This window comes from Antedon bifida, chromosome 4 (genome assembly GCF_963402885.1).
Source record: "Antedon bifida chromosome 4, ecAntBifi1.1, whole genome shotgun sequence".
Classification (NCBI taxonomy): Eukaryota; Metazoa; Echinodermata; class Crinoidea; order Comatulida; family Antedonidae; genus Antedon; species Antedon bifida.
Genome location: NC_136229.1, coordinates 26,634,762 through 26,660,183, shown reverse-complemented (window position 1 = coordinate 26,660,183; position 25,422 = coordinate 26,634,762). Strand labels below are relative to the sequence as shown.

The 25,422-nt window shown below is 32.9% G+C and overlaps 1 protein-coding gene across 1 annotated transcript in view; it reads right to left on the bottom strand.

Annotated features, from left to right (window-relative positions):
* The window catches only part of LOC144839611 (corticotropin-releasing factor receptor 2-like), a 67,939-nt gene extending 49,590 nt beyond the window's left edge, over window positions 1–18,349 (bottom strand). Inside the window, exon 1 of the mRNA XM_078695047.1 lies at window positions 18,294–18,349. The gene's annotated coding sequence lies outside the window, so the exon portion shown is untranslated. The remainder of the gene's footprint in view (window positions 1–18,293) is intronic.
* Between the last annotated feature and the right edge of the window lie 7,073 nt (window positions 18,350–25,422).

Below are 25,422 nucleotides of genomic sequence, written 5' to 3'. Positions count from 1 at the left end.
TTAAAACAACATGACCATAAATGTCTCATGATTAGAATATTACAATAATTAATGGATTGGTTCAAACTTACTTTGACCGATTCTATGTCCTGTTTCTATATACTTTGTCCAGTTTCATAGGCGCATTTTGTAATACACTGTCACATGTATCACATAATAATGTCATAGGCAGAGAATCGTGTGCTTATAGTACTAGAGAATATACTCGCCCCAGCGGGTACATCCCCAATGCATGCACATATAATGATCAGCAGTAGCCTACAAACACAATCTCTCTTATAGATAATAATGTTGTTAGATTCAATGAAACCATTAGAATTTACACCACCGACCCCCGACAAAGTTATTATTTTATAAGTTCTATACCAAAATAGACATACGCCGTATATTGGAACATTAGCAATCTACATTAGACAAACACGTTTAAAAATAACACACGGAAAACCATCAAGCCATATAAATAAATATAAAAATAGTCGGCATTTTTTTTTTATTAAAGATACTAATTCAGAACTGTGCGGGCTGAAGGCATCATATGGAAGATTAATGAACTTGAGTCTCTTCTTTAGCGCATGAGCACTAGATGCATTTTTTGTTTTGAGTGCGACCGAATGTCTATAACTCTATGCAACTTAGAAATCTTTTAAATTAATGGTGCGACAAGAGACAGAGACGTGCTAAAAAAAGATCAATACTTAATTAAACAACAAAAATAAAACACATCAGTGTCAATTAGTTGAAGGTTCACGGGGTACTGACACATTTAATGAATATTAAGAACAATTGAAGAAATGAAAAAAACAAACAAAAAACCAAAACAATAATAACAATAAAAGATTTAAACAAACATAGGCCTATACGTAAAAATACCAGAAAAATAAAATCAAGATACAGAAGTAAACATTTGTAAAAAAAAAAAAAAATCACAATACTAAAAGCAAACAAAAAACACGAAAACACAAAATATTGTTTTAAAACATACACATGAAATCAAGATACTAAAAAGAAAATCAAAACATAAACAAAAAGCATAAACCAAATCAAAATGCTCTATAGAAAAAGAAAATGATGAACTTACTTTCAGAAAGGAAATTTTAAAACGATAATTGTAACAACTCCTGACGTAACTTATTATAGAACGGACAAATTAACAGAAAGCAATATTCATCATTCATAATGACGTAATTTACATATTCTGTTTTCTCTTAAAACTCATACCATCTATACCCTTTCAACCTCAATATCAAGAATTCCTAGTCGAAATTTGGTTAAAAATTGTTTGCTTAAATAAATAAATAAATAAATAATAAATGGCACTGGTATGACACAGTTGTCAAGGTGTTCCTTTTGTTTAAAAAGTTCAATAAAAAAAATAATTAAGAAACTCGAGGATACGATTGAGAAAGTTCATTACGTTGAGCAACTGCACTGAAGGTAAACTTATAGGTTCACAAAATTAAGAATTGACATTTTATTTTAACAAATTATTATGCATTTAAAAAAAAATTGACTGTAGAGTAAATAGTTCAACAATCGAGTATGATGTCTGCTACTAATTTGTACAAATTTATATTCAAGTTAAAATATCCAATTAAAAATAATTTATTAGCATATCCTACAAAATGGTCATATTCATTAGACAAATTTATCACAAGTTCAATTTGAGAAGACAATCCTCTTCACTTATAGATGTCAATACAATTTTATGATATTTAGATTAGTTTTCATATAGATCACTATGGTTGTAAAACCCTATAATAGGAAGTGTCATTATTTCAAAAGCTCAACATGTACTTTTTTCCATGCTAACCCAAATTCCACATTCGGTAGGATGAACAAGCCACACCTCAAAGAAGCCCGAGATCCTATTATGGAGAGCTAGCTTGTGGCGAAATGTTCGATATTTATATTACAATTGAAATAATGTGCTGCTCTAATTAAAACGAGTAAGAATAATTTCTTAACGATACCTTTTTTTATTTATACTTTTTATATTTATCAATTCAGTAAAACAAATTTACAGGTACATACAGCAGAGACAGAGACTCGGCTAAATCCCTTGCGTTGCGTCCGAAATTGTACATCTCTCTCTTGAGCACTAAGTAGATATTTCATCAGATATTAATCAACAGATTCTTTTACGAATTATCAGCCTAAAATCAAGGATGTGGCTATTACTTCAGAAACACACTATGGAGACTAATTATAACGATAATTAAAATCTTGAATGTCACATACAATATGTTAAATACAAATCAAAGAGTTAGGATTACGTCTTTAAAAAACGATGTTTACTACATCTAACACTAATATATTACCTATACTAATCTTATTTACATACTGTATACCCAGTAAATATGCAGCAACGCTGTTTTGCAAAGTATTGAAGATTTTTTTAAATTAATTAATTAGTGTGTTTTATTAATTAACTAATGGAGAAGACAACTCTACAATTCACAAAAACACCCCTATCTCCGACGTACCTTTGTTAAAAGTAGTTTAAAACCTTCCGTGAAGTGCAATTCCTGTCCGATGTCAATTGTGTACAGCGCAATACGAGTATTAAGAGACTTTTTGTATAAGCTTGTACAAATGTTGTACTACATGTGCAATATTTTTATTTCGATGTTTTTTAAGGGGCAACTGACTCTTTGAGTTATAGTAATTGTTTTGCTTTAGTTACCCCTGACCATTGTGCTCTGTTTATTGGTCGAATAAATAAATGAAATGAAATGAAATAACAAACGTGGGGAATGTTGTCGCTATATTATTAGATAGTGGATAATGTTAGCATTTCATACCTTCATGTTGATACCTTTCATGTCGGCCGTAGGAACAGTGAAATATATAACAAACAACCGTAGAGCTGAATTATATATCTCTCCCCTTCCCTCTCCATATAGATATTTATCATTATGATAAAGTAATATTAATATAATAACGTATGAGGAATAATTTTGTGTTGTTAGATTAGTTACTAGTTAACCTTTAACAGTGCAATGTAATTAGGCCTACGTACGTTCATAAAAATTCATGTAAACACTATTTTCTATTACGCGCATACGAATATTCATTTAATTAGAGATTAACTCCTGACTCGCGAGCGCACTCGCGTAGGTTTATGTTGGTTGGGATATCCATAGAGCAGTAGGCCTACCCATGGAGGAAATACATATTTATTTTTTTCCAGATATAACAGTTTCTCTTTTGATACCACCATCATCAGATAATAACAAGGTTCATCATAAAGGGAATTTAATGGACCATGTGTCAGTTATTGTGTAGTAGATAAAAATTATTATATTTATAAAACGTTTCCCTTGTATTACACTTTTAGTTTTTATATATGCGTGTTCATTGTGGTTAATCTTTCAGGCAATACATTGTATACCCGGATATCCTATTCATTCATCTCATTCAAAGGTATCAACCCTCGGATCATATCTATACGGTTAAAAATACTATTATTTCGAAATAGAATTAAACAATATAATTGCCTGAAAGCGCAAAATAATATATTGTAATATAGACTTACCTTATGAGGAGAAAACAATTATACACTGTACCAGGAAATACGCTTAGACTTATTTCTAACAAAAACCACTAAACAGCAAAAAGGCAACATACGTAAGAGAGAGTCCAAAATGCGGCATAGTGCTTTTATGGTCTTGATGAATTTAAACGGACGTATGTTTAGTCTGTATTTATTGTTTTTTTTTATGTCGGCGTTTCGATTTTTGACTAAAAATACGAGCTCATGTATTATACGTATGAAACGCCATATGTACCAAATTATTTCTTTTTTCACTATTTCGGTCTAGAACCTAGACTAGTGTATCTCTTGCGACGCTAGTTTGTTTACATGACGTCGCCCAACAACTTGTCGCAAAGGCGACAGATCCGCATAATGGGCACCAATCAACAGTGTTAATTATTACAAAGAACTACTAAAATATACTGAAATGAAACAAGATACTACAATAACAGACCAGTTCGCCGAATAACATTGTTTCGTGTTAAGGATGTCGAAGTTAGAGGAGAAAGAAGTATCGTAATTATAAAATACATAATTTAAACATTCCTTGATCTAGAGCTAACTTTCGACTTTAATAATAATTTGATTTGCATTGTAATCTAATAACAATATGTAGGCCTACATATGTAAATGCATGGACTTGCAAATACGCACTGCGATGTAAAGATGTATAATAATAGTTCATTCTTATATAGCTCATAGACCTATAAGCAAGCTCTCAATACGCTGCACATTATTACCCCGGTCATTTTTTTTAATCATACACGTATGGAACCTACTCCTATAATAATGCAGATAACAATCAGTAATTACTGTACACGCCTAATTAGAACACATACACTGTGTTTAGGTCACAAACACGACCTAGATAATTATACAGAATTAGAATAATTATTGTAAAAAAAAATTAAATTAAAATATCGATTCAAAAAATATGGTAGGCCTAATAAAAGTCATTAAAAAATTATGATTATCCATCGTTGTAATTATAATTTGCTTTTTAATATGAAAATTGTATTATTACAAAATTTCGGCCTTATACGTGTGAAATGGTGCTTTTGAATTATTTAGTAATTCTCTGAAGAAACACGTACTCATCATCTATTAATGATAGGTATATGAACCGAAATAAACAAAGACATATTTGATTTACAGAAATAAATTAAAAACCGAACGTGTAAAGCTCTGTCTACACTATCACACTTTATGTGAAAAAAAAAATGTGATGTGCCCATGTATGGACATGATAATGTCATATCACTACCATATTTTTTGCATATCACTACCATATTTGAGCACATCACACTTCTTTGTCAAACTAGTTTGATAGTGTAGACGAGCTTTAGAGTACACTAAGCATTAATATAATATCCCTAGGTAGGTAGATTGTAACTTACTGTTGACAGTCATCCAGTAACGAGTCTAGGTGTATTAAGTACTTCTAATACATGTTATTGTTCTTTATTAGCTTCACTGTACTTCCTAATTTGCCAATCGAGGCCTCACAACAATCTCTCCACAAGAGAGTTACGCACACATGATGATACTATCTTGTCATTCTACTGTAGTTAACTGTTTCCCTACTATACAATAACGCAGGCTTCCAGTTGGTTCAATGTAAAAGTGTATGAGGTAGTCACTCTAATAAACAGTTTGTATGACTACCGTACATAATAAAAAAATAAATAATTGAATAAACAAACTAAAAATAAGTAAATTGTTATTATTTTCGATATCCGTTTCGTGGAAGAACATCCGATTCTCGGTATACTCTTTTAAATACTGTTTTATTTAGTAACATAAAGGTAACTCCTGTATTCATGTCTGAACGTAGGAATGAGCTGTTTTAGGAGCTCGTTCTACTAAGCCTCGGTCATTATGTGGTAGGGTGGTCAGTTCCTTTCTCCTTAGTATTTTCATTTTCATTTCCATTAAATATCAGGTATTCATTTACAGCTGAGTAGACTGGAAGTTGTCGGGAATTGAACCCGGATCTATCTGTATGACAGTCAAATGTACAACCACACAGTTACCCAACTCTTTAGAAACATATATGATACAAATTCCATAATCAAATATTCCTATTTAAAGTCTGTATGTAAAATAGACCCTAATAAATTAACCTTCTATTAAACAAGCACCACATGTGATACACATGAGATGTTGTATTACGGCATTTGCCTACGATACTGCATAAATGTTGTCATGTGGAGATAAAACACGAATCGGATGGAAGAACATCAACATATTTTTTTGGTAAAAACACGTTAGCTAGTTGGAATTTCAAGTGTTCTCATAATAATTATTTATACTGAGTTCTATTAATCAATTTCTCGCGTCAGGTTGGAGAACATTCACTTTAGAATGCATTGGTGTGGCATTACTTGCAAATTGTGAATGTCACGTAAGTAAATATCACTGCATTTTTTTACTTGTAGTATTTATGATAATTTAAAATTGAAATTTGCAATATCTTAATATCGTATAAATCAAAAGAAAGAAAATCAACAGTCAGCACCGTGGATAACGGTTAAAGATTTCAATTTTCAAATACTAAATTCGAACTTTAATTTTATTGTACAATAGGACGCATTACCGAACTCCCGAATACAAATCTTACTCCTTATTTATGCCCGTTTATGCATTACGTCATTATTAATTACTCATGCATAACGGATTGTAACTATCGTCATCGCACTACCACGAATACAAAACATTCATTGGAAAAAAAACAATTATAAAAACACAAACTATCGCTCTAAAGTAAAATATTCAATCTTTAAATCAATGTCGAAGAAAAGGCGGTAGGCTAGGCCATTCAAGAAAAGCAGCGCTCCGATATTGGCGGTGGAATAGGGAAGTTGTGGACGGAGCACACTAGGTTTTGGACCACCAACATTTAAAATGTTTGAAACAAATTGAAGGTGCACAGCATATCACTTCAACCGTGCAGTAGAACTTAACGATACAAAGTAACCAATCAGATTAAGGATGCACTTGTGTGTTTTATACAATTATGCTTATAATTATAAATCCAAAGGCAAATTACTGAAAAAATGACAATGATGTGGGTATCAGTGGCTGGATCTCAATGGAGATACAAAATAAAAGCGAAAAGCTAAATCAAAACGAGAAGTAAAACAGCCAGAAATAGCATATACTTCTATTGGATAAGTAAGTAACTATTTGCTGTTAAACTTGTGGAGATATATCTTGTCTTTCTACAAAGTTGTTCAGCTTTAAGAATCAAAATTAAGGTCGTAAATACTACTGTACTGTATTTTTTTTTCAATATAAAATACAAATCAAAGTGTGGGCGGTGAATTCCGATAAGCTACGTCATTGTATTGCTATGACTGAACAGTATATTAGTTGTATTTTGGCAATAGATGGTCAATATTGCGCCAAGGACAATGAATCAACTCCTGCAATTCACTTTCCCTGACCGAACAAACACAATTGTGTTTGTATTTAGGACTAATACTTGGAGAAAAATATTATGAACTACCGGATAGCGTACGTACACTATCAAATTACACAATAACAATTCCACGAAAAACAACAAGTGGTTGTGTTCACCTTTTAAATTAATAAAAAATAAACAATGTATTGAAATTATTGTATATAGTAAACGTCTTTTAATTCGTAATTTGGAAAAAAGGTATTTTTTTTAAAGAGGTTCAAACTATGACCAATGTTAATTGTTTGTATCTAACATTAAGTAATATATATTTGTTGTTTTATATTTCTGACCATTTATTAAGGCATTAGATAAGGAGGGTGGGCGGGGTGGGTACGGTGGTTTTCGAATTCGGCCACCTTCGTGGCCATGCCTAAGGATCGAACCATGCCGGGACTAATTTCAAACTATCAATGTCTTAACCCTACTTGGAATATGGACAAATCAACAAAGAGCTTACTTACAAATTAAGGGGGATAACAATTTCCGGGCCAGGCGTTATAACAAATAATAAAGAATAAAGAAAATAAAAATCATTCTAAAAGTACGTAATACAGTCAGACACGTATCTATATTACATGCAATAGTCGGTTAGATACTATCTAGTGACAGCTGCAGAATCGGATGGCGATATAGCCTACGAACATCGTAAAATTAGGCTGATTTGGTCTTATTTTGTCTTTGTTACAGGTTCCCGACTTCATAATATGACACAGCAGACATTATTCCATAGCGTTCCATACTACCAATAAAGTTAAAACTAATTTGTCACGAAACGGCGTCCACTTAGCTTTGAAGCAACAGCATAAACGTAGACTAACATCGATTGTTTTATTTGATTCCTATCTTGGTTATTTGTATTTTTATAGTTTATCATGAATGAGTTTAATTTCCTGACATTTTTTTTTGTTTTTGACCATCAAAACATGTTACCCGCAGACCCAATTTCTTAGCCTATATATATATGTTTTTCCGGTACAAATTTGTGGTGTACAGTATGGAGATTTTGGAGTTCAAAATTAAAGTTAAAAAAACAACATCATTTCCAATGTAGATAAAAGTCAATGACTATAACAGACTTTGTTATTTAAAAAGAAGATAATGAATAGAATTGTTCAGAATCTGATAATCTGTATTTCATTATACTAGAGGACATGCAAATGCGACTTGTAAGTAGAACATTGGCCAACTTTCAAAGATATTCTTCCAAAATGCAATTCAAAGTGGAACGAATTACCAATTGCAATTATCAAAATTAACACCTTTAGGCCTAAATGTACTTTAAAAAAATACATTTTAAACACATTATGGATCATATTGATGTTTATTTTATATGTCTCACTAACATTTTAACACTATATTCAGTCCATTTAATGTTATCTATTTGAATTTGTGGATTTTATACAAAGGTTGTTAAAATTTTGTTATTGTAAATCAATCATATTGAATAAAGTTAATTAATCACTCTTTTTCCAATATATAAGTCAGTGTTTTCCCGCATGCAATTATATTTATGTTTTTTTTTGATTGAAATATATAATATTTATACTTGGTAACCTCTTCAGTCAAAGACTGGTCTCCCAGAGGGCCCAGTTGGTGATCAGTGGCTGTGATGAACTAATACACCGGGGTAACCCCTTACTCGTCTCGAAAGATGTACTAGGTTCTTTAAAGTGCACATGAGCTAGATGTGTACACTGGAAATACGGTTTATAGTCCTTATCCGAGAAGACTCGTTCTACCACCAGAACCATGGAGTGAGTGAGCCTCGAACCCCTGCCGATGTTATGGCTACGTAATTAACCGCTCGGCCACTCACTCACCCGTGTGAGTTGTATTATAAATAATTGTTTCGAAGGCAATTTCAAAACAAGATTTTCTTGTTAAGTGACGTTATTAGTAGATTTTTTTTGCTAATATAGAAATGCTTATCTGTATCAATTTGAACCCATTTATTGTATTATATTATATTTATTATTATTTTCCTTAAGCTATATAATTTATAACTTTAATTTCAGCTTCATAGCTTCTCGAATCGTTTAGCAATTTTTAAAACTTGTCAATAGTCAATGATCGCTTGTAAACTCTATGACGCAGTTACGTATTTAGAAATGAAAACGATTAATTTCATTGTTTCAATTCAAATAACCGAAAAGAAACTATTCCATCTATGTTTAGAATGTGGTAAAAAAATTATTTAGATTAAACATTACGCACATCATTTAAAGCCATATACATGGCTGCAATCGCGCGCGCGAATTTGAGTAAGTGTTTACCGACCGACCAATCGACCGACATACCGTAGTGAGCTATAGAGTCGCGTGCAAAAAATATGAATTTCCATCGTGTTTGATGCAAAACATTACCGGGGTTATAATGTGAAGCGCTATATAATATCTTATTATTATAATTATGTAATGTATTTTGCGCATGCGTTAACCCCAGTATTCGCCGTTCTGCCATCGCGGTCAAAACGTACTGCCACATTGCGGAAACATTCAGTTTCTTTAAGATAATCACAATACAGTACCGTAAAATTAAATATAAAAATAATTTATTTTTGCGGCCCTTTAATTTCACGATTACACGTATTATTAAGTTCAACAGATTTATAAAACAATTCCTCAAAAGAGACATCCACAATAAATACTAGAACATCAATTTTACTTCTTCAATAATTATTATTCACAGAATAATTTTAATTTATCTTCAATTGCATTTTTTGCAGTATTTCTTAATTTCGTCTAATTTGTTTTTTGCTTTGTTTGACTCCAATGTATACTGTATTTTCTATGTCATTTAATATTTTGTCACTGTCAATGGAATTGTTTTTCCATATAATAATTAATATGGTAATATTATTCTACAAAACCATCATGAATATGTTACAGTACAATAATACAAATTCATTATTAATGCCTTTTGGCATATGCCTCACCGTAATTAATTACATAATAGGTATAACAATTCATGCTTACGCACGTGGACCAGAAACTGTATCGCTCGAATTTTACTCGCAAACACATTTAGGTAGTATCCTCCGTATGCATTACATTGTAATACATTTTGCAATGCTCAGGTATTCTAGAAATATGCCTTGTTAAATTTGCTTGTTATGCATTTCGACAACGCTTTGTTTAACGTATATACGTACAATGCATCAAATGCTATGTTTAACATGCCTTGTGAAGTTTGTGTATTATGCGTCACAATATGCGTCTATGTTCTTTAAACGTACCGTACATATACATCAAAATGCTATGTTTAACATGCCTTGTAAATTTTGCGTATTACACCTCACAGCTTTGCGTGGATTTCAACGTATACGTACATATTAATCAAATACTGTGTAACATGCCTTGTGAAGTTTGCGTATTATGCGCCACAGCTATATGCGTCTATGCTTTGAATGCACGTACATATTCATCAATATGTGTACCATGCCTTGTGATGCAGCGTCACAGCTATATGTGTCTATGTGCTTTAAACGTACCGTAGGCCTACATATGCATCAAAATGCTATGTTTAACATGCCTTGTAAATTTTGCGTATTACACCTCACAGCTTTGCGTGGGTTTAAACGTATACGTACATATTCATCAAATGCTATGTGTAGGCCTACCGTGCCTTGTGAAGTTTGCGTATTATGCGCCAAAGCTATGCGTATGCTTTAACCGTACGTACTATATTCATCAAATGCTATGTGTAGGCCTACCGTGCCTTGTGAAGTTTGCGTATTATGCGCCAAAGCTATGCTTACTATGCTTTAACCGTACGCACTATATTCATCAAATGCTATGTGTAAAGTTAGCGTATTGTGTACCATAATGCTATGCGGTATACAATTAATAATATGCAAACGATTACTGTCACAAATATACCATTTGTTTGAATAATGGATTTAACATTGAAATGTTAGTATAATTAAATTTTGCGATTTTAAAGAAAATTCTACCTTCTGGCGATAAGATATCAATCATATTATCATTGTTGCAGTAAAACTGTCATTGCTATACAAAACTTTGAATATGATAGTTAAAAGAATAATAGTATTTTTTTTTCAAGAAAGACTATTGATCGATAATGTACCATTTTAATATAATACAATAAATCCACTTCGAAACGGAATGTTCATAAGATTAAATCTGTATTATTCATGATTGACAACGACAACTACCTGATTTTCGGAGACATGGCAAATTCCGTAATACAGTGTAACAATGAATAACATGCATGTGGTACCTGTATGTTAAGATTATGGTTAGATTAGGCTTATGATGGGGCCCTGAAGATCAAATACTGAAACTACAGTAAGACGTTTATGTTTCGTCTTCGTGTCGTATATTAAATCCAGATACATGCGGTGACATGGCAAATTCCGTAGTACAGTGTAACATATAAATAACATGCATGTGGTACCTGTATGTTAAGATTATGGTTAAATTAGGCTTATGATGGGGCCCTGAAGATCTGATGCTGAAACTACAGTACGACGTTTATGTTTCGTCTTCGTATCGTATATTTAAATCCAGATCCATGCGGGGACCGAGGTTCATATTTGAAATAAAGTTTTCGTGAGAAAAGTAAAGTAAAGATTGTTTTGCGTAATACGCCTACATAATTCAGTTTATAATTCAAATATCTATATCTGTCACATTATTCAATAACTCTTGTTCTACATTGTTCATTATTTCATTTTGGTGACGTCCCATCCATTCGTCTATTGAACAAGATAATGAATTTACGAACGGGAATGTTGGATGACAAAACTGCGTTATGAAGCGCACTGAAGCGTGACGTTCACGCTATCGACAAACTTTGTGTATACCCAAACTTGCACGTTTGTCTACAGACAATACTGAGCAATAATTTACAATGTAGGTAAAAACACACTTTGAAAAGACACAGGTCGAAACAAAAATAAAACTACGTTCCCAGATAAAGAACCGCGTAGTTGCGATTTCCGATTCTCATATAATACATTTTACAGTTCTTAGATTCTAAAATTAACTGTAACTGGTCGTGATATTGTTGTCAGTGTAAATAACCTATTATTTGAATAAGTATCAAGAAAAACATCTTTAAATAGTTATGATTAAAATATTCAATAGAATAATAAATACACGAAAAAACGAGTACCGTAGGCTAGCTGCACTGTCAGGTGTACTATCGACAATAAATAGTAACCGTGTTACCATACATCTAAAGCGAAAGAAAGCGGCCAAGATAATTATTGTTATGAATAACGTGACGTCACTAGAATAATACATTATTTTAGACGGCAAATGCGGAATACTCGGTCACCACCAAATAAGGTAATAAAAGAAAAAGGCCTATTGTTAGTCTGGGTTCCAGACGGTGTTTGACTTAATTTGAGTAAAAAGATAAATATTTTGGCACATATGGCGTTTCATACGTATACAAAATCAGGACAAAAATCAACACGCCGACTAACATAAAAAAGACAATACAGACTTGGGGCAAGTCTAGCCTATTATTATGTATAAATTAAATGATAAAGGATAATAGCACTAATTGTTCCTTTTTTGTCAAACCCTTTCAACTAATAGTGGTAACGTATGTTTCAAGATTTTGGTTTGCTTAAACCCCCAGATATATGTTTGAAAATGGAGGCCCACCTTAACGTATGCAGAAATCACGGACTAAAATATCGCTTGTTTTCGGATTCGATACTATAAATAGCGCCACAAAACAAACACAACTTTCGATCCGAGCCATTAAATTACGTTCTCGCTGACAACTATATCATTAATGTGTCACCTAATTCATATTTTGGTTATATCGACTAGATTTATCCTCTTGTCGTTATGTAACCCTTCTCGTCCCCTTCTCATTAAAACAGGTGGCATATCATCTTTACACTGCATTTGAATGTCATTCACACCTACAGGTATTGCGTTACTTTATTTGCATTATCCGATATTCTGTTTGGATTACACGAAAACCTGATTCCATAATTATAATACCCTCTAAAGATTCAATGTGGTTTAGCCTTTCTAGTGTGGTATGATTAGATATAGACACATTCAATCATTATGAGAAACATCGATTAGTATGCAAGGAAGAGAATTTGACAAGAACCGAGCTAACCTTTAATCATTAAATGTGTCAATTTTTGCCTGAAATGTGTTTCATTGAACATCTCCAAAAAAAGTATCAATAATATTATGTCTTGACAGGCTATGCGCATGCTCATATGGTATCATGGTGGAAAATCTCAGTTGTTCAGTGCAAAAGAGGGCGCTCGCCGGAGCATCCTCAAACTAAATAGCCGATTTATGCTGATAATTTGTACAGTATATAGGAAAATTCTGGGTGATGCCCTGCTCCCTAACCTTAACATGACATAGGCGTCATGTGATACACTGTTTTACAGAATGTGCCTATGATACTAGATGTAATTGCCATAATTATGTGAAAATACAATACAGAGAATCGGGTGACTACGAGAGACGCAACGCAAGGACGTAGACGCAACACAGGCGAGTTGACCAATCAAAATGGAAGTTTGAATAACCCATCGCTTAAGATTGGTCAAATCACTTGCGTTGCATTTACGTGCTTGCGTTTCGTCGTAGTGGAAACCAAGCATTTGTATTACTGTAGGCTTAACAGTTATAGAGAAAATAAACGATATCGCCGCATAGATACTAATCTGTATACGGTGCATTGACATCGGTCAACAACTTTGTGATTATATGTTATGACGTCTACCCTTTGGCAAAAGTCTATATACATTTTGATAACACGAGTGACGAGGTATCTTAATTCATCAGATAGTGGTCATTCTGGCACTTAGTTTTCGCATTATGGTCGAATATCGGTCGTTATCAAGTGACCCGGCAAAAGCTAATGAATTTAAGTACAGCCAACATTTATCGATCGACGCTAATTAAATTTTAAGCGCGGTGAGCTGCAGGGTGATGTGGTCATTTTAAGTTTCTTTTCTGGGCAATTAACGTTGGTACTATGGTTTTGAAGTAGTGAATATCTAGATAACATGGTTATCTAAATTGAATGATATTTAGGAGCATTTTAAATGACTGCTAGTAATTGCTGGAAAGCAAGAAATGAGTAATTGAAAAGTTCAAAACACATTTCTTCCCTTCGTACATCGAGGACTAGTCGGACTTTTTACTTAATAATAATATTAGTACAGATTTTGGCACATATGGCGTTTTATACGTATACTACATGTGCACGTATTTTCAGACAAAAATCGACTAACATAAAAAAAGACAATAACTAGAGACTTGGAGCAAATCTAAGGAATATATAGTAGGCCAGTGAAGAAGAATTCCAATCATACTTACACCTCTACTAATGCATCACACTCTGCGTTGTGTATTATGACAATAAGGCCTAAACAAATTTATGTTTAAGCACAGTATTAATTGAAATGCATTCTTTTTTTTTTAATTTTAGCCGAATTTGACATTAAAAGTAATATAAAAAATAGAGGGCCCTGTATAAAAATCATTCATGTATGCAAATTTAACAAGTTTTCGGCAAATATAAATTTAGGTATATGAAAATACATAGTCTATTGTAATTTAGGCTATTAATAAAAATAATGTACCTACATTGTTAGGCTAAAAATGATCATCACGATTTTGTGAAAATTATAAGAACAATTTTCAGATTATTTTATAATCAATGCTTATGTTTTAATGCTAAATTTTGTAATTAAAAAGAATCCGACCCCAGATTTTCGAATTTTGAGTCGGTCGATAGGCTATAGCCAACAACAAAAGCATAAAAAACAACAACAGAAGAACGTACACGTACAATACTATGGGAATATGATTCGATTACAAGACAACACGACATTAGTTACAGAAAAGAAAAGAAAGAATTAAGAAGAAAACGAAAAGTTGGAAGACCAAAATATAATTGGAACAGTTAAATAGAGAAAGCTCTACAATAAGACAAAATATAAACTTCGCACACGGAAAAAAAACCTTGAAAAACTCACAAAAGGAACATTGTTATTTCTATGTAAAATATTTTAAAATGCTATATATTATGATTATGTATAGGGATATTATATTTGTTATAGCGCTGTTTGGAAACAAAAAAGGTTAACAATGCAGTTATTTAGGCATATCGTCTTTGTGTTAAACTTCATAAACTTCTATTGTAAGTGTTGTATAGAAAAATAAGATCATTAATTGAGAAATTAATATGATTTATATGGTACTGATGATCCAATTAACAAAAATGTGATAATAATGAAAAAAAATATGATGTTATGGTGATGACATGAAAGATGATATTATTGTGAATAAAAGTTGTGTTTATACGCCACAAAAGAGAAAAAAAACTTCGCACACGAAACAATCCTGCACTAAAACGGAACAAGTGGAAAAAGTAGCGGGAAAATATGTCTATCAGACGATCAAACACAAAGAAGAAGAAGAATCATGCGTTCTCCATGTTTAGTATTTCAAATTAGTGACAATTAACATATATCTGCTATACATTATTTGTCGTAGTATTGTCACGAAGATTGCCACTCGAAGCCCCATCGACTCTCTGTAGGCCCCTTAATAATATTCGACAAGCGTGCGATGTTCGCTGATAATATTCGCTCTGAGAGCATCAACTGTGAATCGAAAATCTCATAAAGCGTAATTTAATTTCACTTAACTTGTCCTTAGTACTTATTCCATCTTCACAACCTACGGTAATTGAGCTAAGAGAAACATTTGAAACGGCTGCACACAACTTAATGTCGTATTAACTCACAAAACGATTAAGTAGATGTGACGTATATATGAACGATTAATAAAGACCATTATCGCATTGTTTTTCACTAACAAATTAATGTATAGACATGTCGGTATTAACTATATAAACGGTATTAAGATACGCGCATTCTGGACATGAGTTTTCGACTATTCTTACTGTTAGCTTCCATTCGTGTCTTAATAAATAACAAATACAAAAATAATCACAAATAGTCACACACACTAATTAGAATAAGAGACTAATATTAAAGATAGCAAAGTGGACAGAGCCAGATTACTAAAGTAATAAAAGAGGACCACATTATATTTTGCAGGTCACTGGCATGGCAAAACATAATTTTAGCAGAAGATTGAGAAAACGTATTTGATAAATGATACAACATTGTTGGGACACAAATTGGACCCTTTATCTGTTAGCTTTGCACTTCTAAAATGCTATTTATAGTAAGTAAATCCATATTGCAGTCAACCATATTGACACCGTAGCTAGGAGGTAAAACCTGCCTCTCCTTATAAACCAGTGGGTCATGTGGCCGTATTCACCAATCACACTTAAGTGAGATAAGTATTTCACTTAACTAAATAAATATTTAAGTATTTTCCTTAAATTGTATTCACTTAGATAAGAGATTTTCTTAATTTTTTGTGTGAATGATGAATGATATAATATATGGATATTCGTAAACAAGTATCGTGCTTTGTGTATTAGATCTAGTGTTTCTAAATTTTCGAAGTGTTCTGATTCTGTTAAAATTTATTTGTCCAATCTTATTGTGTGAATTTCTACTGTTGTACTCTCTGGTTTAATTTCACTAAGCGAGCTTTTAATTCCCTTAAAGTGTGTTGTTGTGTTGCGTATGTTGTTGAATATGAGTAACTTTTTTAGTGCTTCCTATGTATGTTTAGGCTATACATATTTTATTCTAAATGTTTTTTATACAATCAATGCAATAGGGGACCTACTGGATAGTGATTAAGTTCGCTTTTTAGGAATCCTGTCTCTGCCTGGTTTTGTGTGATGTTTTCTTGTTCTTTGTCCATGTTTTTTTATATTGTATTTTGGTGAGACAAAATAAATGAAATGAAATGAAAAATGAATAGTTTTGGTGAATTTTTGTGTAAGTCTATTTTATAATTTTATGTTACGTATTAGTATGTCTATTGTTAAAACTGTGTTTGATAAATTGCTTTTGAATTCAAAATTGTATGTCAGCTGGTCTGACATTTTATATTAGATTTTTTATAATACTCATATGTATTTTTATACCTTTTGTACGTTTTTGTTATGCATTTTATTTGCGAAAGATTCCAAAGATTTTTCTCATGGCCACTGCCAAAACCTAACGAATGGTGATACAAGTTTAGAAAGCAACGTTTGTATCCTATCCTGATATTAACGAGTAATGCATTTACTGTTTTATTTGTGTTGAATAAAACAACTATGATGGATATGTTTCTATCGACCGAGACGTACGGTAAAACAATTGGCATGTCTACACGTTTCATCAAACCTTTTATGTGGCCCGAAAGAACACACATTAATGTTGTAAGAACACCGGTAAAAACAGAAAGTTCAATATCATAGGGCGTAGACACCAGATGATTAGATTGATTATATTTATTTTTAGTCACAAATTATTTATTTTCAATCACAAACTATTTTTAGTAACAAACTACAATAATTATGACACGATTCTTTTATCTGTTAGCTTAGCACTCGACTCATAGACGGGTATTTATAGTAAGTAAATCTAGATTACAATCAGTCTTTTTACAATGTGCCGATTCTAGTCTGTTGGAGTTCTAATTTGGATCCCACTTTAATCTGGTTCTAGAGAATGTATCATGGGTAACCTATCTACTGTCCTCAATTTGAGGGTGTGCGACTGCGGTCATGTGAATTACCGGTAACAGTTCATTCCAAGTTCAGAGTTTATGACATGCATTTACATTCCAAACGTAAGCACCACCAAAAGTGGGTAACATAATTTAAAATGATTGAAAAATAGAAACACTAAATTAATAGCATATGATGATCTGTTTACTGACATCCTTATACTAAACGCTACCTGAGGCGTGGTTTCCACTTGGACGCACCGTGATTATGACGTAAACGCACCGCCAGTGTTTGACCAATTACGACGCGATGGATGATTTGAACTATCGCTTGTGATTGGTCAACTCACTTCCGCTTACTTTGCCTCTAAAGCGTGGTTCCCACTAGAACGCAACGCAGCGACGCAAAGTGCTGTATTGCGTAGTCACAAGTGGGAACCGACGACGCAACAGTGCTGCAAATATCGCAGGTTTGATTTCACGCAGGGGCAAACACGATTAATGAAGGGCAAACACGAAAGGCATTTTCGTACGTTGCGTAGGTTGCGTTGCGTCGATAGTGGGAACCAAGCATAAGTGGAACCAAGCTATAGTGCCATTGCCGAATAATATTTAATAAACCGCCGCACCGAAACTAGTTAATTATAAGCGTTGCGGCAACATCATTTACAGTAATAATTTATTAACTTACCAGTTTCATGATCCTCTGTTAAAACAAGCCAAACGTTCTTCACTGATAGCAAGAATATCACACAGGAGAATCATCATTTCAGCATTAATGTAACACATCGCCTGAAAATAAATAAATTTAGTGAGTGAGTGGGACATGTAAAGATCGACAGAGGGCGTGCAATTTAATATATCGACCTGTATTGAAGATACAGATAACTCGAGATTTCAATAAGCCTTTGTGACGTCACAAGACATAGAGTTGCTATTTTGGAAAAAATCTAGAAAATAACTAGACAATTTCGGACGTTGTCATGCAAAACAACAAACATTTGACTTAACATTTACTGAAATCCAAAGTTTGTAGTACAAAATACTGATTACAAAAGCGGTTAATAAAAACAGTTCAATAATCTTACAAAGAAAAGAATCAAAAGAAGTAGTAGTAGTAGTGATACATTCCATCATTCTCATTCAAGGCATTTGTTACGCCATAGATACATAAAGTAATAAGTATGATTATAAGATCTGTACATAAGAGTTTGAAGAGCGTTTAGTGACTTTTGAACAGTCGTGTAATGGAATTATCTTTTTATTTCTGCTCACCAGAAACAGTTGGATTAAATAATCGCCGTTATTATCTATAATTAGATTCACCTCGCGCGCCATACATCTTTGGGGTATCTTTGTATCTGATTTCAAGCATTTTCTCTTTATCGTCTGCTTTTCGCCATCAGCTGCAGGAATGCAGACGATAACTTACAGTTGGCTGTTTGGTGATTATTTAACGATAAATGCATGATGTTAAGTCAGGGTTAATGTTCATTTGAAGATATTCTATTCTAAATTATTAGTGTTAATTCTCTCAATCTAGAAGTAATATGGGTGAATCTACTTATGCTTGAAATTTAATCTTCTTGGAGGACTGACTGAAAGAATAATAGTCGGCTGTTTTTGAAGACAAAATCGGTATATCAATCAACTTTTAATTAAAAATACAACTGTACTATTGCACTTTACAATAATCTTCACGTTTTTTTAAATATCTGTCGCACTTTCACAAATTGTAACAGTATTAAAAAGGGCGCGAGATTGAACATGTGCATACAACTTCTTGTTATCAAATTAAACTTACACAGAGGAGGCACAATTCTAAACATCATTACAGTAATGTAAACAGAAAAAGTATAAATTATTCTGTTATGATTATTTCATTAAACTAGACTTAGTATATGAATTATCAACTCAATAACATGTCTTAAAAATGCTTAATAATACACCAAGATGACTTGCAATAGGTCAGCTAGGTTCTACCTAGTGACAGCTGTAGAATCACGATGAGGTAACTTGCCGTACACATACTTCATTAAAATCAACTTGTTTTTCTGACCAAACAGCATATTTTTTAAACATTGATACCCTCTATCTTTAAGATGCGTTTATGTGATCTATCTCTCTCCTTTATCACAATTATTAATCACATACTGTAAGACGTATTTATCATTCTTGGTATGTAAAATGTACAATTGATGTTGTTCATTGAATATGATTTTTTGTTTGCGTAACACATTCACCCGATTCTCGGTACTATATTTAGATTTCTCCAGTATCTTAAAAACATTCCATAATGTATCGCATAGTATCATAAGACCGTAAACTAACCTATACATGGCATGATACAGTTACGACATGTGATACACATGAGACGCTGTATTACGAAGTTTTCCTATGATACTGGGCAAATACTGTCGTATGTGTGTTGTTACAGCATTGACAGTAAACAAATCAGAGTTCGGGAAAAAGGGAAGATTATTTTCAATAAGATAAACATGACGATTTTTTATTTATTTTTTATTTAGGCCTATTCATTCTGATGATCAAGTGGATCAATCAAGGATAAAAATACAGACAAGTACAAAAGCAACTTATTTCCACTGTGGTCTCTAAATGAAACACCTTAAGTAATTAAGGCGTTAACACCATGAAGATCATAGTGAATTCCATTTGTATTTTGTTAGATTTGTTATTATCAACTTTACTGTTCACAATAATGAGTGAGAAGGCTGAAATTGAAAGTAATAGTAAATATATACAAATGTCCTCAAATATTGTAAGCGGCAGATCCAGTCTTCTTGAAGATAGCGAGCGAGGAGATCGCAATCGATACCAAATAATACAATTGGCTAGAGCTCGATCATAAAAAAAAATGTTTATATTATTTTTTTGTTCTATACCGATATCCAGTAGGAATATATCATAATTCCGGTAGGCCTCCATTATCATGTTGGTACGTCACGCTTAGAGAAATCGTCAAAGCCCATTCATTCAAAATCCTGGACGTGATTGAAACTAATGTTTGTACCCTGGCCTACAATCAGGTCATACACTTTGATGAAGAAGTTGATTTTGATCTATTTTTAAAACTATATAATCGACGTGATACAGTTGTTCTGTTTAATTACCCTTATTTAAGAAATGTATGATTTCAACCCTGGAACTTTTGTAAATCGTGTCGTTATCACGTTAGGGTATGTAAAAGTAAAGACATCGTTATTATTGTTATTACGTCTCAGACTACTAGTCTTCATTTGACATCAACAGATACAAGAGGAATTACTATTGAAATATATTCGGTGTAAGCTAATCAACAAAGTGGTATAGTGTTAAGCTGATTAGATGTTTAATATACTGTAACAACACGTTCTCAGCCCGACGACTTCTTGTGGATTTTTAATATAAGCAAACGGCAGTTGAACATGACTTCGCAGCGCCTGTTTCTATATTGCAACATCAAACGAGGCCAGAGGGAAGAAAGAATAATTAGAAAGAGGAAGATTTATAGTATTTTACATAAAATATTTTTTAACTTCAAATAATAATTTAGCGGATGTTTTTTTACGACTTGGTTTGTTCGTCCTATAATAAAAATTATAAATTGGTTATCATTATAATATTGTAAGAGTGAAATGCTGGTGGTTCAAGTGGGTCAATTACAGTTCGCATATTACCTCTTAAGAGAACCTGAGTTGATTTTAGGTTGAATTATCAATAAAATCACATATTTCCCATATAGGACCCCGTCTTCTAATACTCCGTTACTTTTACTGTTGTCAGTATACATTACATGATTCTCTACTGATGAAACCGGTATTTAGATACAATTAACGTGAGATAGCAAATTATTATTTTATTCATTCGATTTTATAAACGTTTATGACATTAGATATCAATATAAATGAAATTCAATTTTTAATAGGGATATAATATAGTGTTAGATTACTAGAGAGAGTTACACAGATTACGAAATGTGTAATAGATATAGGTAAAGGATTTCGATCTGAACATAAGGAGAAGTGAACTTGTATGTCCATTCGAACGGCGCCAATCAATTTTAGCGCGAATGTAGTATGTATTAACAAAAACAGAAATTATTAGGCCTACAAGGATACAAACGTTTCTGTACACAGAGAGGAGAGAATCAAGCAAAGTAATATACATCACAATTTATGCCTACCATCATTTCAATTTATTGTGTGGTTTGAAGCCCTTTAGGGCATAAAGAACTGCGCGTTATGGAAAGAAATCTACATACAGTATCATAAATATATATAGGGAAATTTCATCATGTTAGTGCATTACAGAATCGATTTATACCCGCTGGCGTTGCTATATTTACCAAACCTAAGTAATTTTGAAGGCAGTGCCTATTAAAAAAAATATTAAAAAAATGTTGGGAGTAAAGCAACAAGTAGTGATAATGCTAGTAGACATCATTAAGTTGACGCGCTCAAACGTCAATAAGGTGACGCGCTCGAACGTCATTAAGTTGACGCGCTCAAACGTCATTAAGTTGACGCGCGCGTTACATTTGAAAATGGTTCAACTTAACTGGATCATTTTCAATTCTTCAACTTTTATGGACCTTTTTGTGTGTAAAAAGCGCTTAGAAACTTGTCTAGTATGCGCTATAAAAAACAACCGTTATTATTGTTTTTATTAGCATGAGTGTCATTTATGTGTCAATTCTTATAATTATCTTAATTATCTTAATAAAGATGATTAATATGTCAGAGGTCATAAAATAGATACAGCTACATTCGAACAAAAATAATTTTGTTTTATCTCATGAGAAACTCTCATGAGAGAAACAAGTGAGTTTTTTCTTATTGAACATATGCATTAGGCGGTGTTCTTTTAAGAGTAAGATTAGCCCAAAGACAGGAGTCTATGTACTGTATATATATCAGCATCATTTTCAGTCGTGTATCCAAGATTTGTTTATTATATATTTCACCAATATTACACAAGAGACTATATAGGATTTGTTTATTTGCGAAGGCGTATTAGTAATTGGACTCATCTCAAGAAGAAATTCTATCGGCCTAACAATCTTCACAGCCTCGTACTTATGTACACATAATCCACCGTTAATTCTCAATTTCCTCTGTGATAATATTTATCAAACAAAAATATTAAAAACAGCAATTAGTCTTATATAAATAAAATATAATAACATAAACAAACAAGAAAGCACATAAAAACAGCTAACAGTGCTTAAGTTGGACGTCATTGGCTCGACAACGACAACAGTATATTCACTTTTCTTAATTTTATTTATTTATGTTACGTCTTTATACACATATGGCCAAGGACTACCAATAGTTAATCACTATATACTATCAGGTGGTAATGCCCATGGGCTACCGAATTATGTGGACCAGTTCGTCGGGGGAACCTACTCGTCTCGAATGATGAAATGATGATACTGGATTCTTTAAAGTGTACACGGGAAAACTGTTTACACGTATCCGAGAAGTTGTTTCACCACCAGAACTAGGAGCGAGTCGGTCTCGAACCCATGCCGAAAGGTTGGCTCTTTAGATAAGGTAAACAGCGCCACTCGGCCAATTTACTCGCGATCGATTTTCGCACGGTTTCACGTTTTTTTTTAAATAAATGAATCACAGATTTAATCTATTTCAAAAAATGAACAAATCATCGGCGCCACCACCATGGTAATTGTCTGCAAACACGCAACGCCAATTGTATAGCCGATTCTGTATCTAAATTTTCCCCAGTATCATAGACAAACTTCGTCATCAGGATAACATGTAAAAACACAAGGAGCCTTTATCATGTGGAGATACAGCACTGAGAATTTGGTAATGTGTTCAAGATAATATATAGCACATTTGTGGTACTCAAGTATCTAACCATTACAACGATTAACGGTCACCGTCATAATTGAGAAAGTGTTAGTCTTTCACTCTTTGAAAGAGTGAAAATTCACTCCTTTTTTGAGCGAATGATTACGCTTTAGAGGGGACCACTCGTAAAGGAGTGAATGTCTAAAAAATCAACGTACAGGTATTTAACTTTATAAAAAGAGGAACGAATCACCAACTGATGACCCTGAAATTAGACAGAATTGGCGCTTTAGAGGCCAATACCTTTACTATCTATGCTTTTCATAACGATCCATACGTTGGTGGCGCTAACAAGCATTTAAAAAAATCATTGCCATTATCCATCAAAATGTATTGAGTAATAAAACGCTCTATTAAGACATAATAAACTTAATTAAATAAAGATTGTATTACAAGATTGTAATAATATACATCATAATGACTACCTTAACATACGTAGTAATGTTAACTTTATAATAACATCAAAGAAATGATATTATGATAATATCAAATTTCCCAGAATGTACGAAAATCATGATGATCAATTGTCTGTCTTACAGTAGCATTACCATCCAGAACTGAAAACGTGAAAACTTTAATTTCAATCGAATAGGAAGACATTATTATAATGTACATCACCTTCACAACTGACAACATGATGGAACGCAAACGATGACAAAACATGCAGCGATGGGATAATTTATCGATTTATATTATTATATTCACACAATATAATTATTATACTAAACTGATATGGTTTTGATTTATAATTTATTATATTTTATTGAATGAATAAACTAAACAACAATTATGAAATACACTATTGATCACAAGTTGCCTCTCTTGCAGACTATCAGTGTACATGTAGGCCTACTCCATTTCCACAGTTACGGCGGCGATTAACTATTTATGCCCAGGGCTGCTAAATGTACATAATATAATAATAGAACGTGTATGAGCTCAGTTTGAAGAAATTTTATATAATTTTGTTAAGCCCAACTCAAAAAGCGTAGCGTCGTATAATTGCCATAAACCATTTAAATTCTCCCTACGACATACCACCAACCGCTGATGCATGTAGTATACCCACGACTCGTCGTGTCGGCAACTTTTGCCCGTGACCCGAGCATGCTCCGATACCTCGACACGTCACTCAAGTCTTTATAGTTGGGACATTATCATAATAGTGTATACAGATGTAGGCCTATATTTTAAATGATCGCGTAATTTTTCATAATTTGTAATATTCAGATGTAGAACAGAGGTTAACAGTTCACAAATTATACATATCGTTATTACTATAATACTAATAAAGTTAATTTGTTTTATGTAAGTCAGTTGCTATTTTTATACTACAGCTGTCATGTTTGAAGGAAACATACATTTGTTCACACTAAAACAAACATTAGTTCATGACCAGGAACTGTACTTTAAACAAAATGATATTATATTTTTATTGCTGGTTCCGCCGATTAGCCTACATAGATGTAGCGATACATTAGACCTATCGGTAATTTCTTTTAATGACGTTCGGTTTAACTCGGTTTAATTCGGTATTCGATCCAGCGCGTCGTCAAAGGATGTGCTATTCTTGTATGCTCGTATCAAAAATAGGCAAAATTACCCATGGTGAATCGTTGTCTAGAACTTAGCTAGACAAACCAGGACAACTGAAACATCGAGACATTTCCAATACATACATGTCTACCTTGTTAGGAATTAGGTTCACCGCCAACCTTAGACCCTATTTTTATAATTGTGTTATATTAGTTAAAGACTGACCGTCGGGTCAAAGGTCATTGGTATTGGTACGACAGGTTACGACCTACGTTCCATTAATTGTGCGCATGTGAGGAAGTTTTTTTTCAATTTATTCCTGAAAGAAACAGTTTTAGTTGCTTTTAGGTCCAGGCGACCACCCAAGAAACATGCGTAGGTACTAGGTCGTCACAAATCAATGGCTTA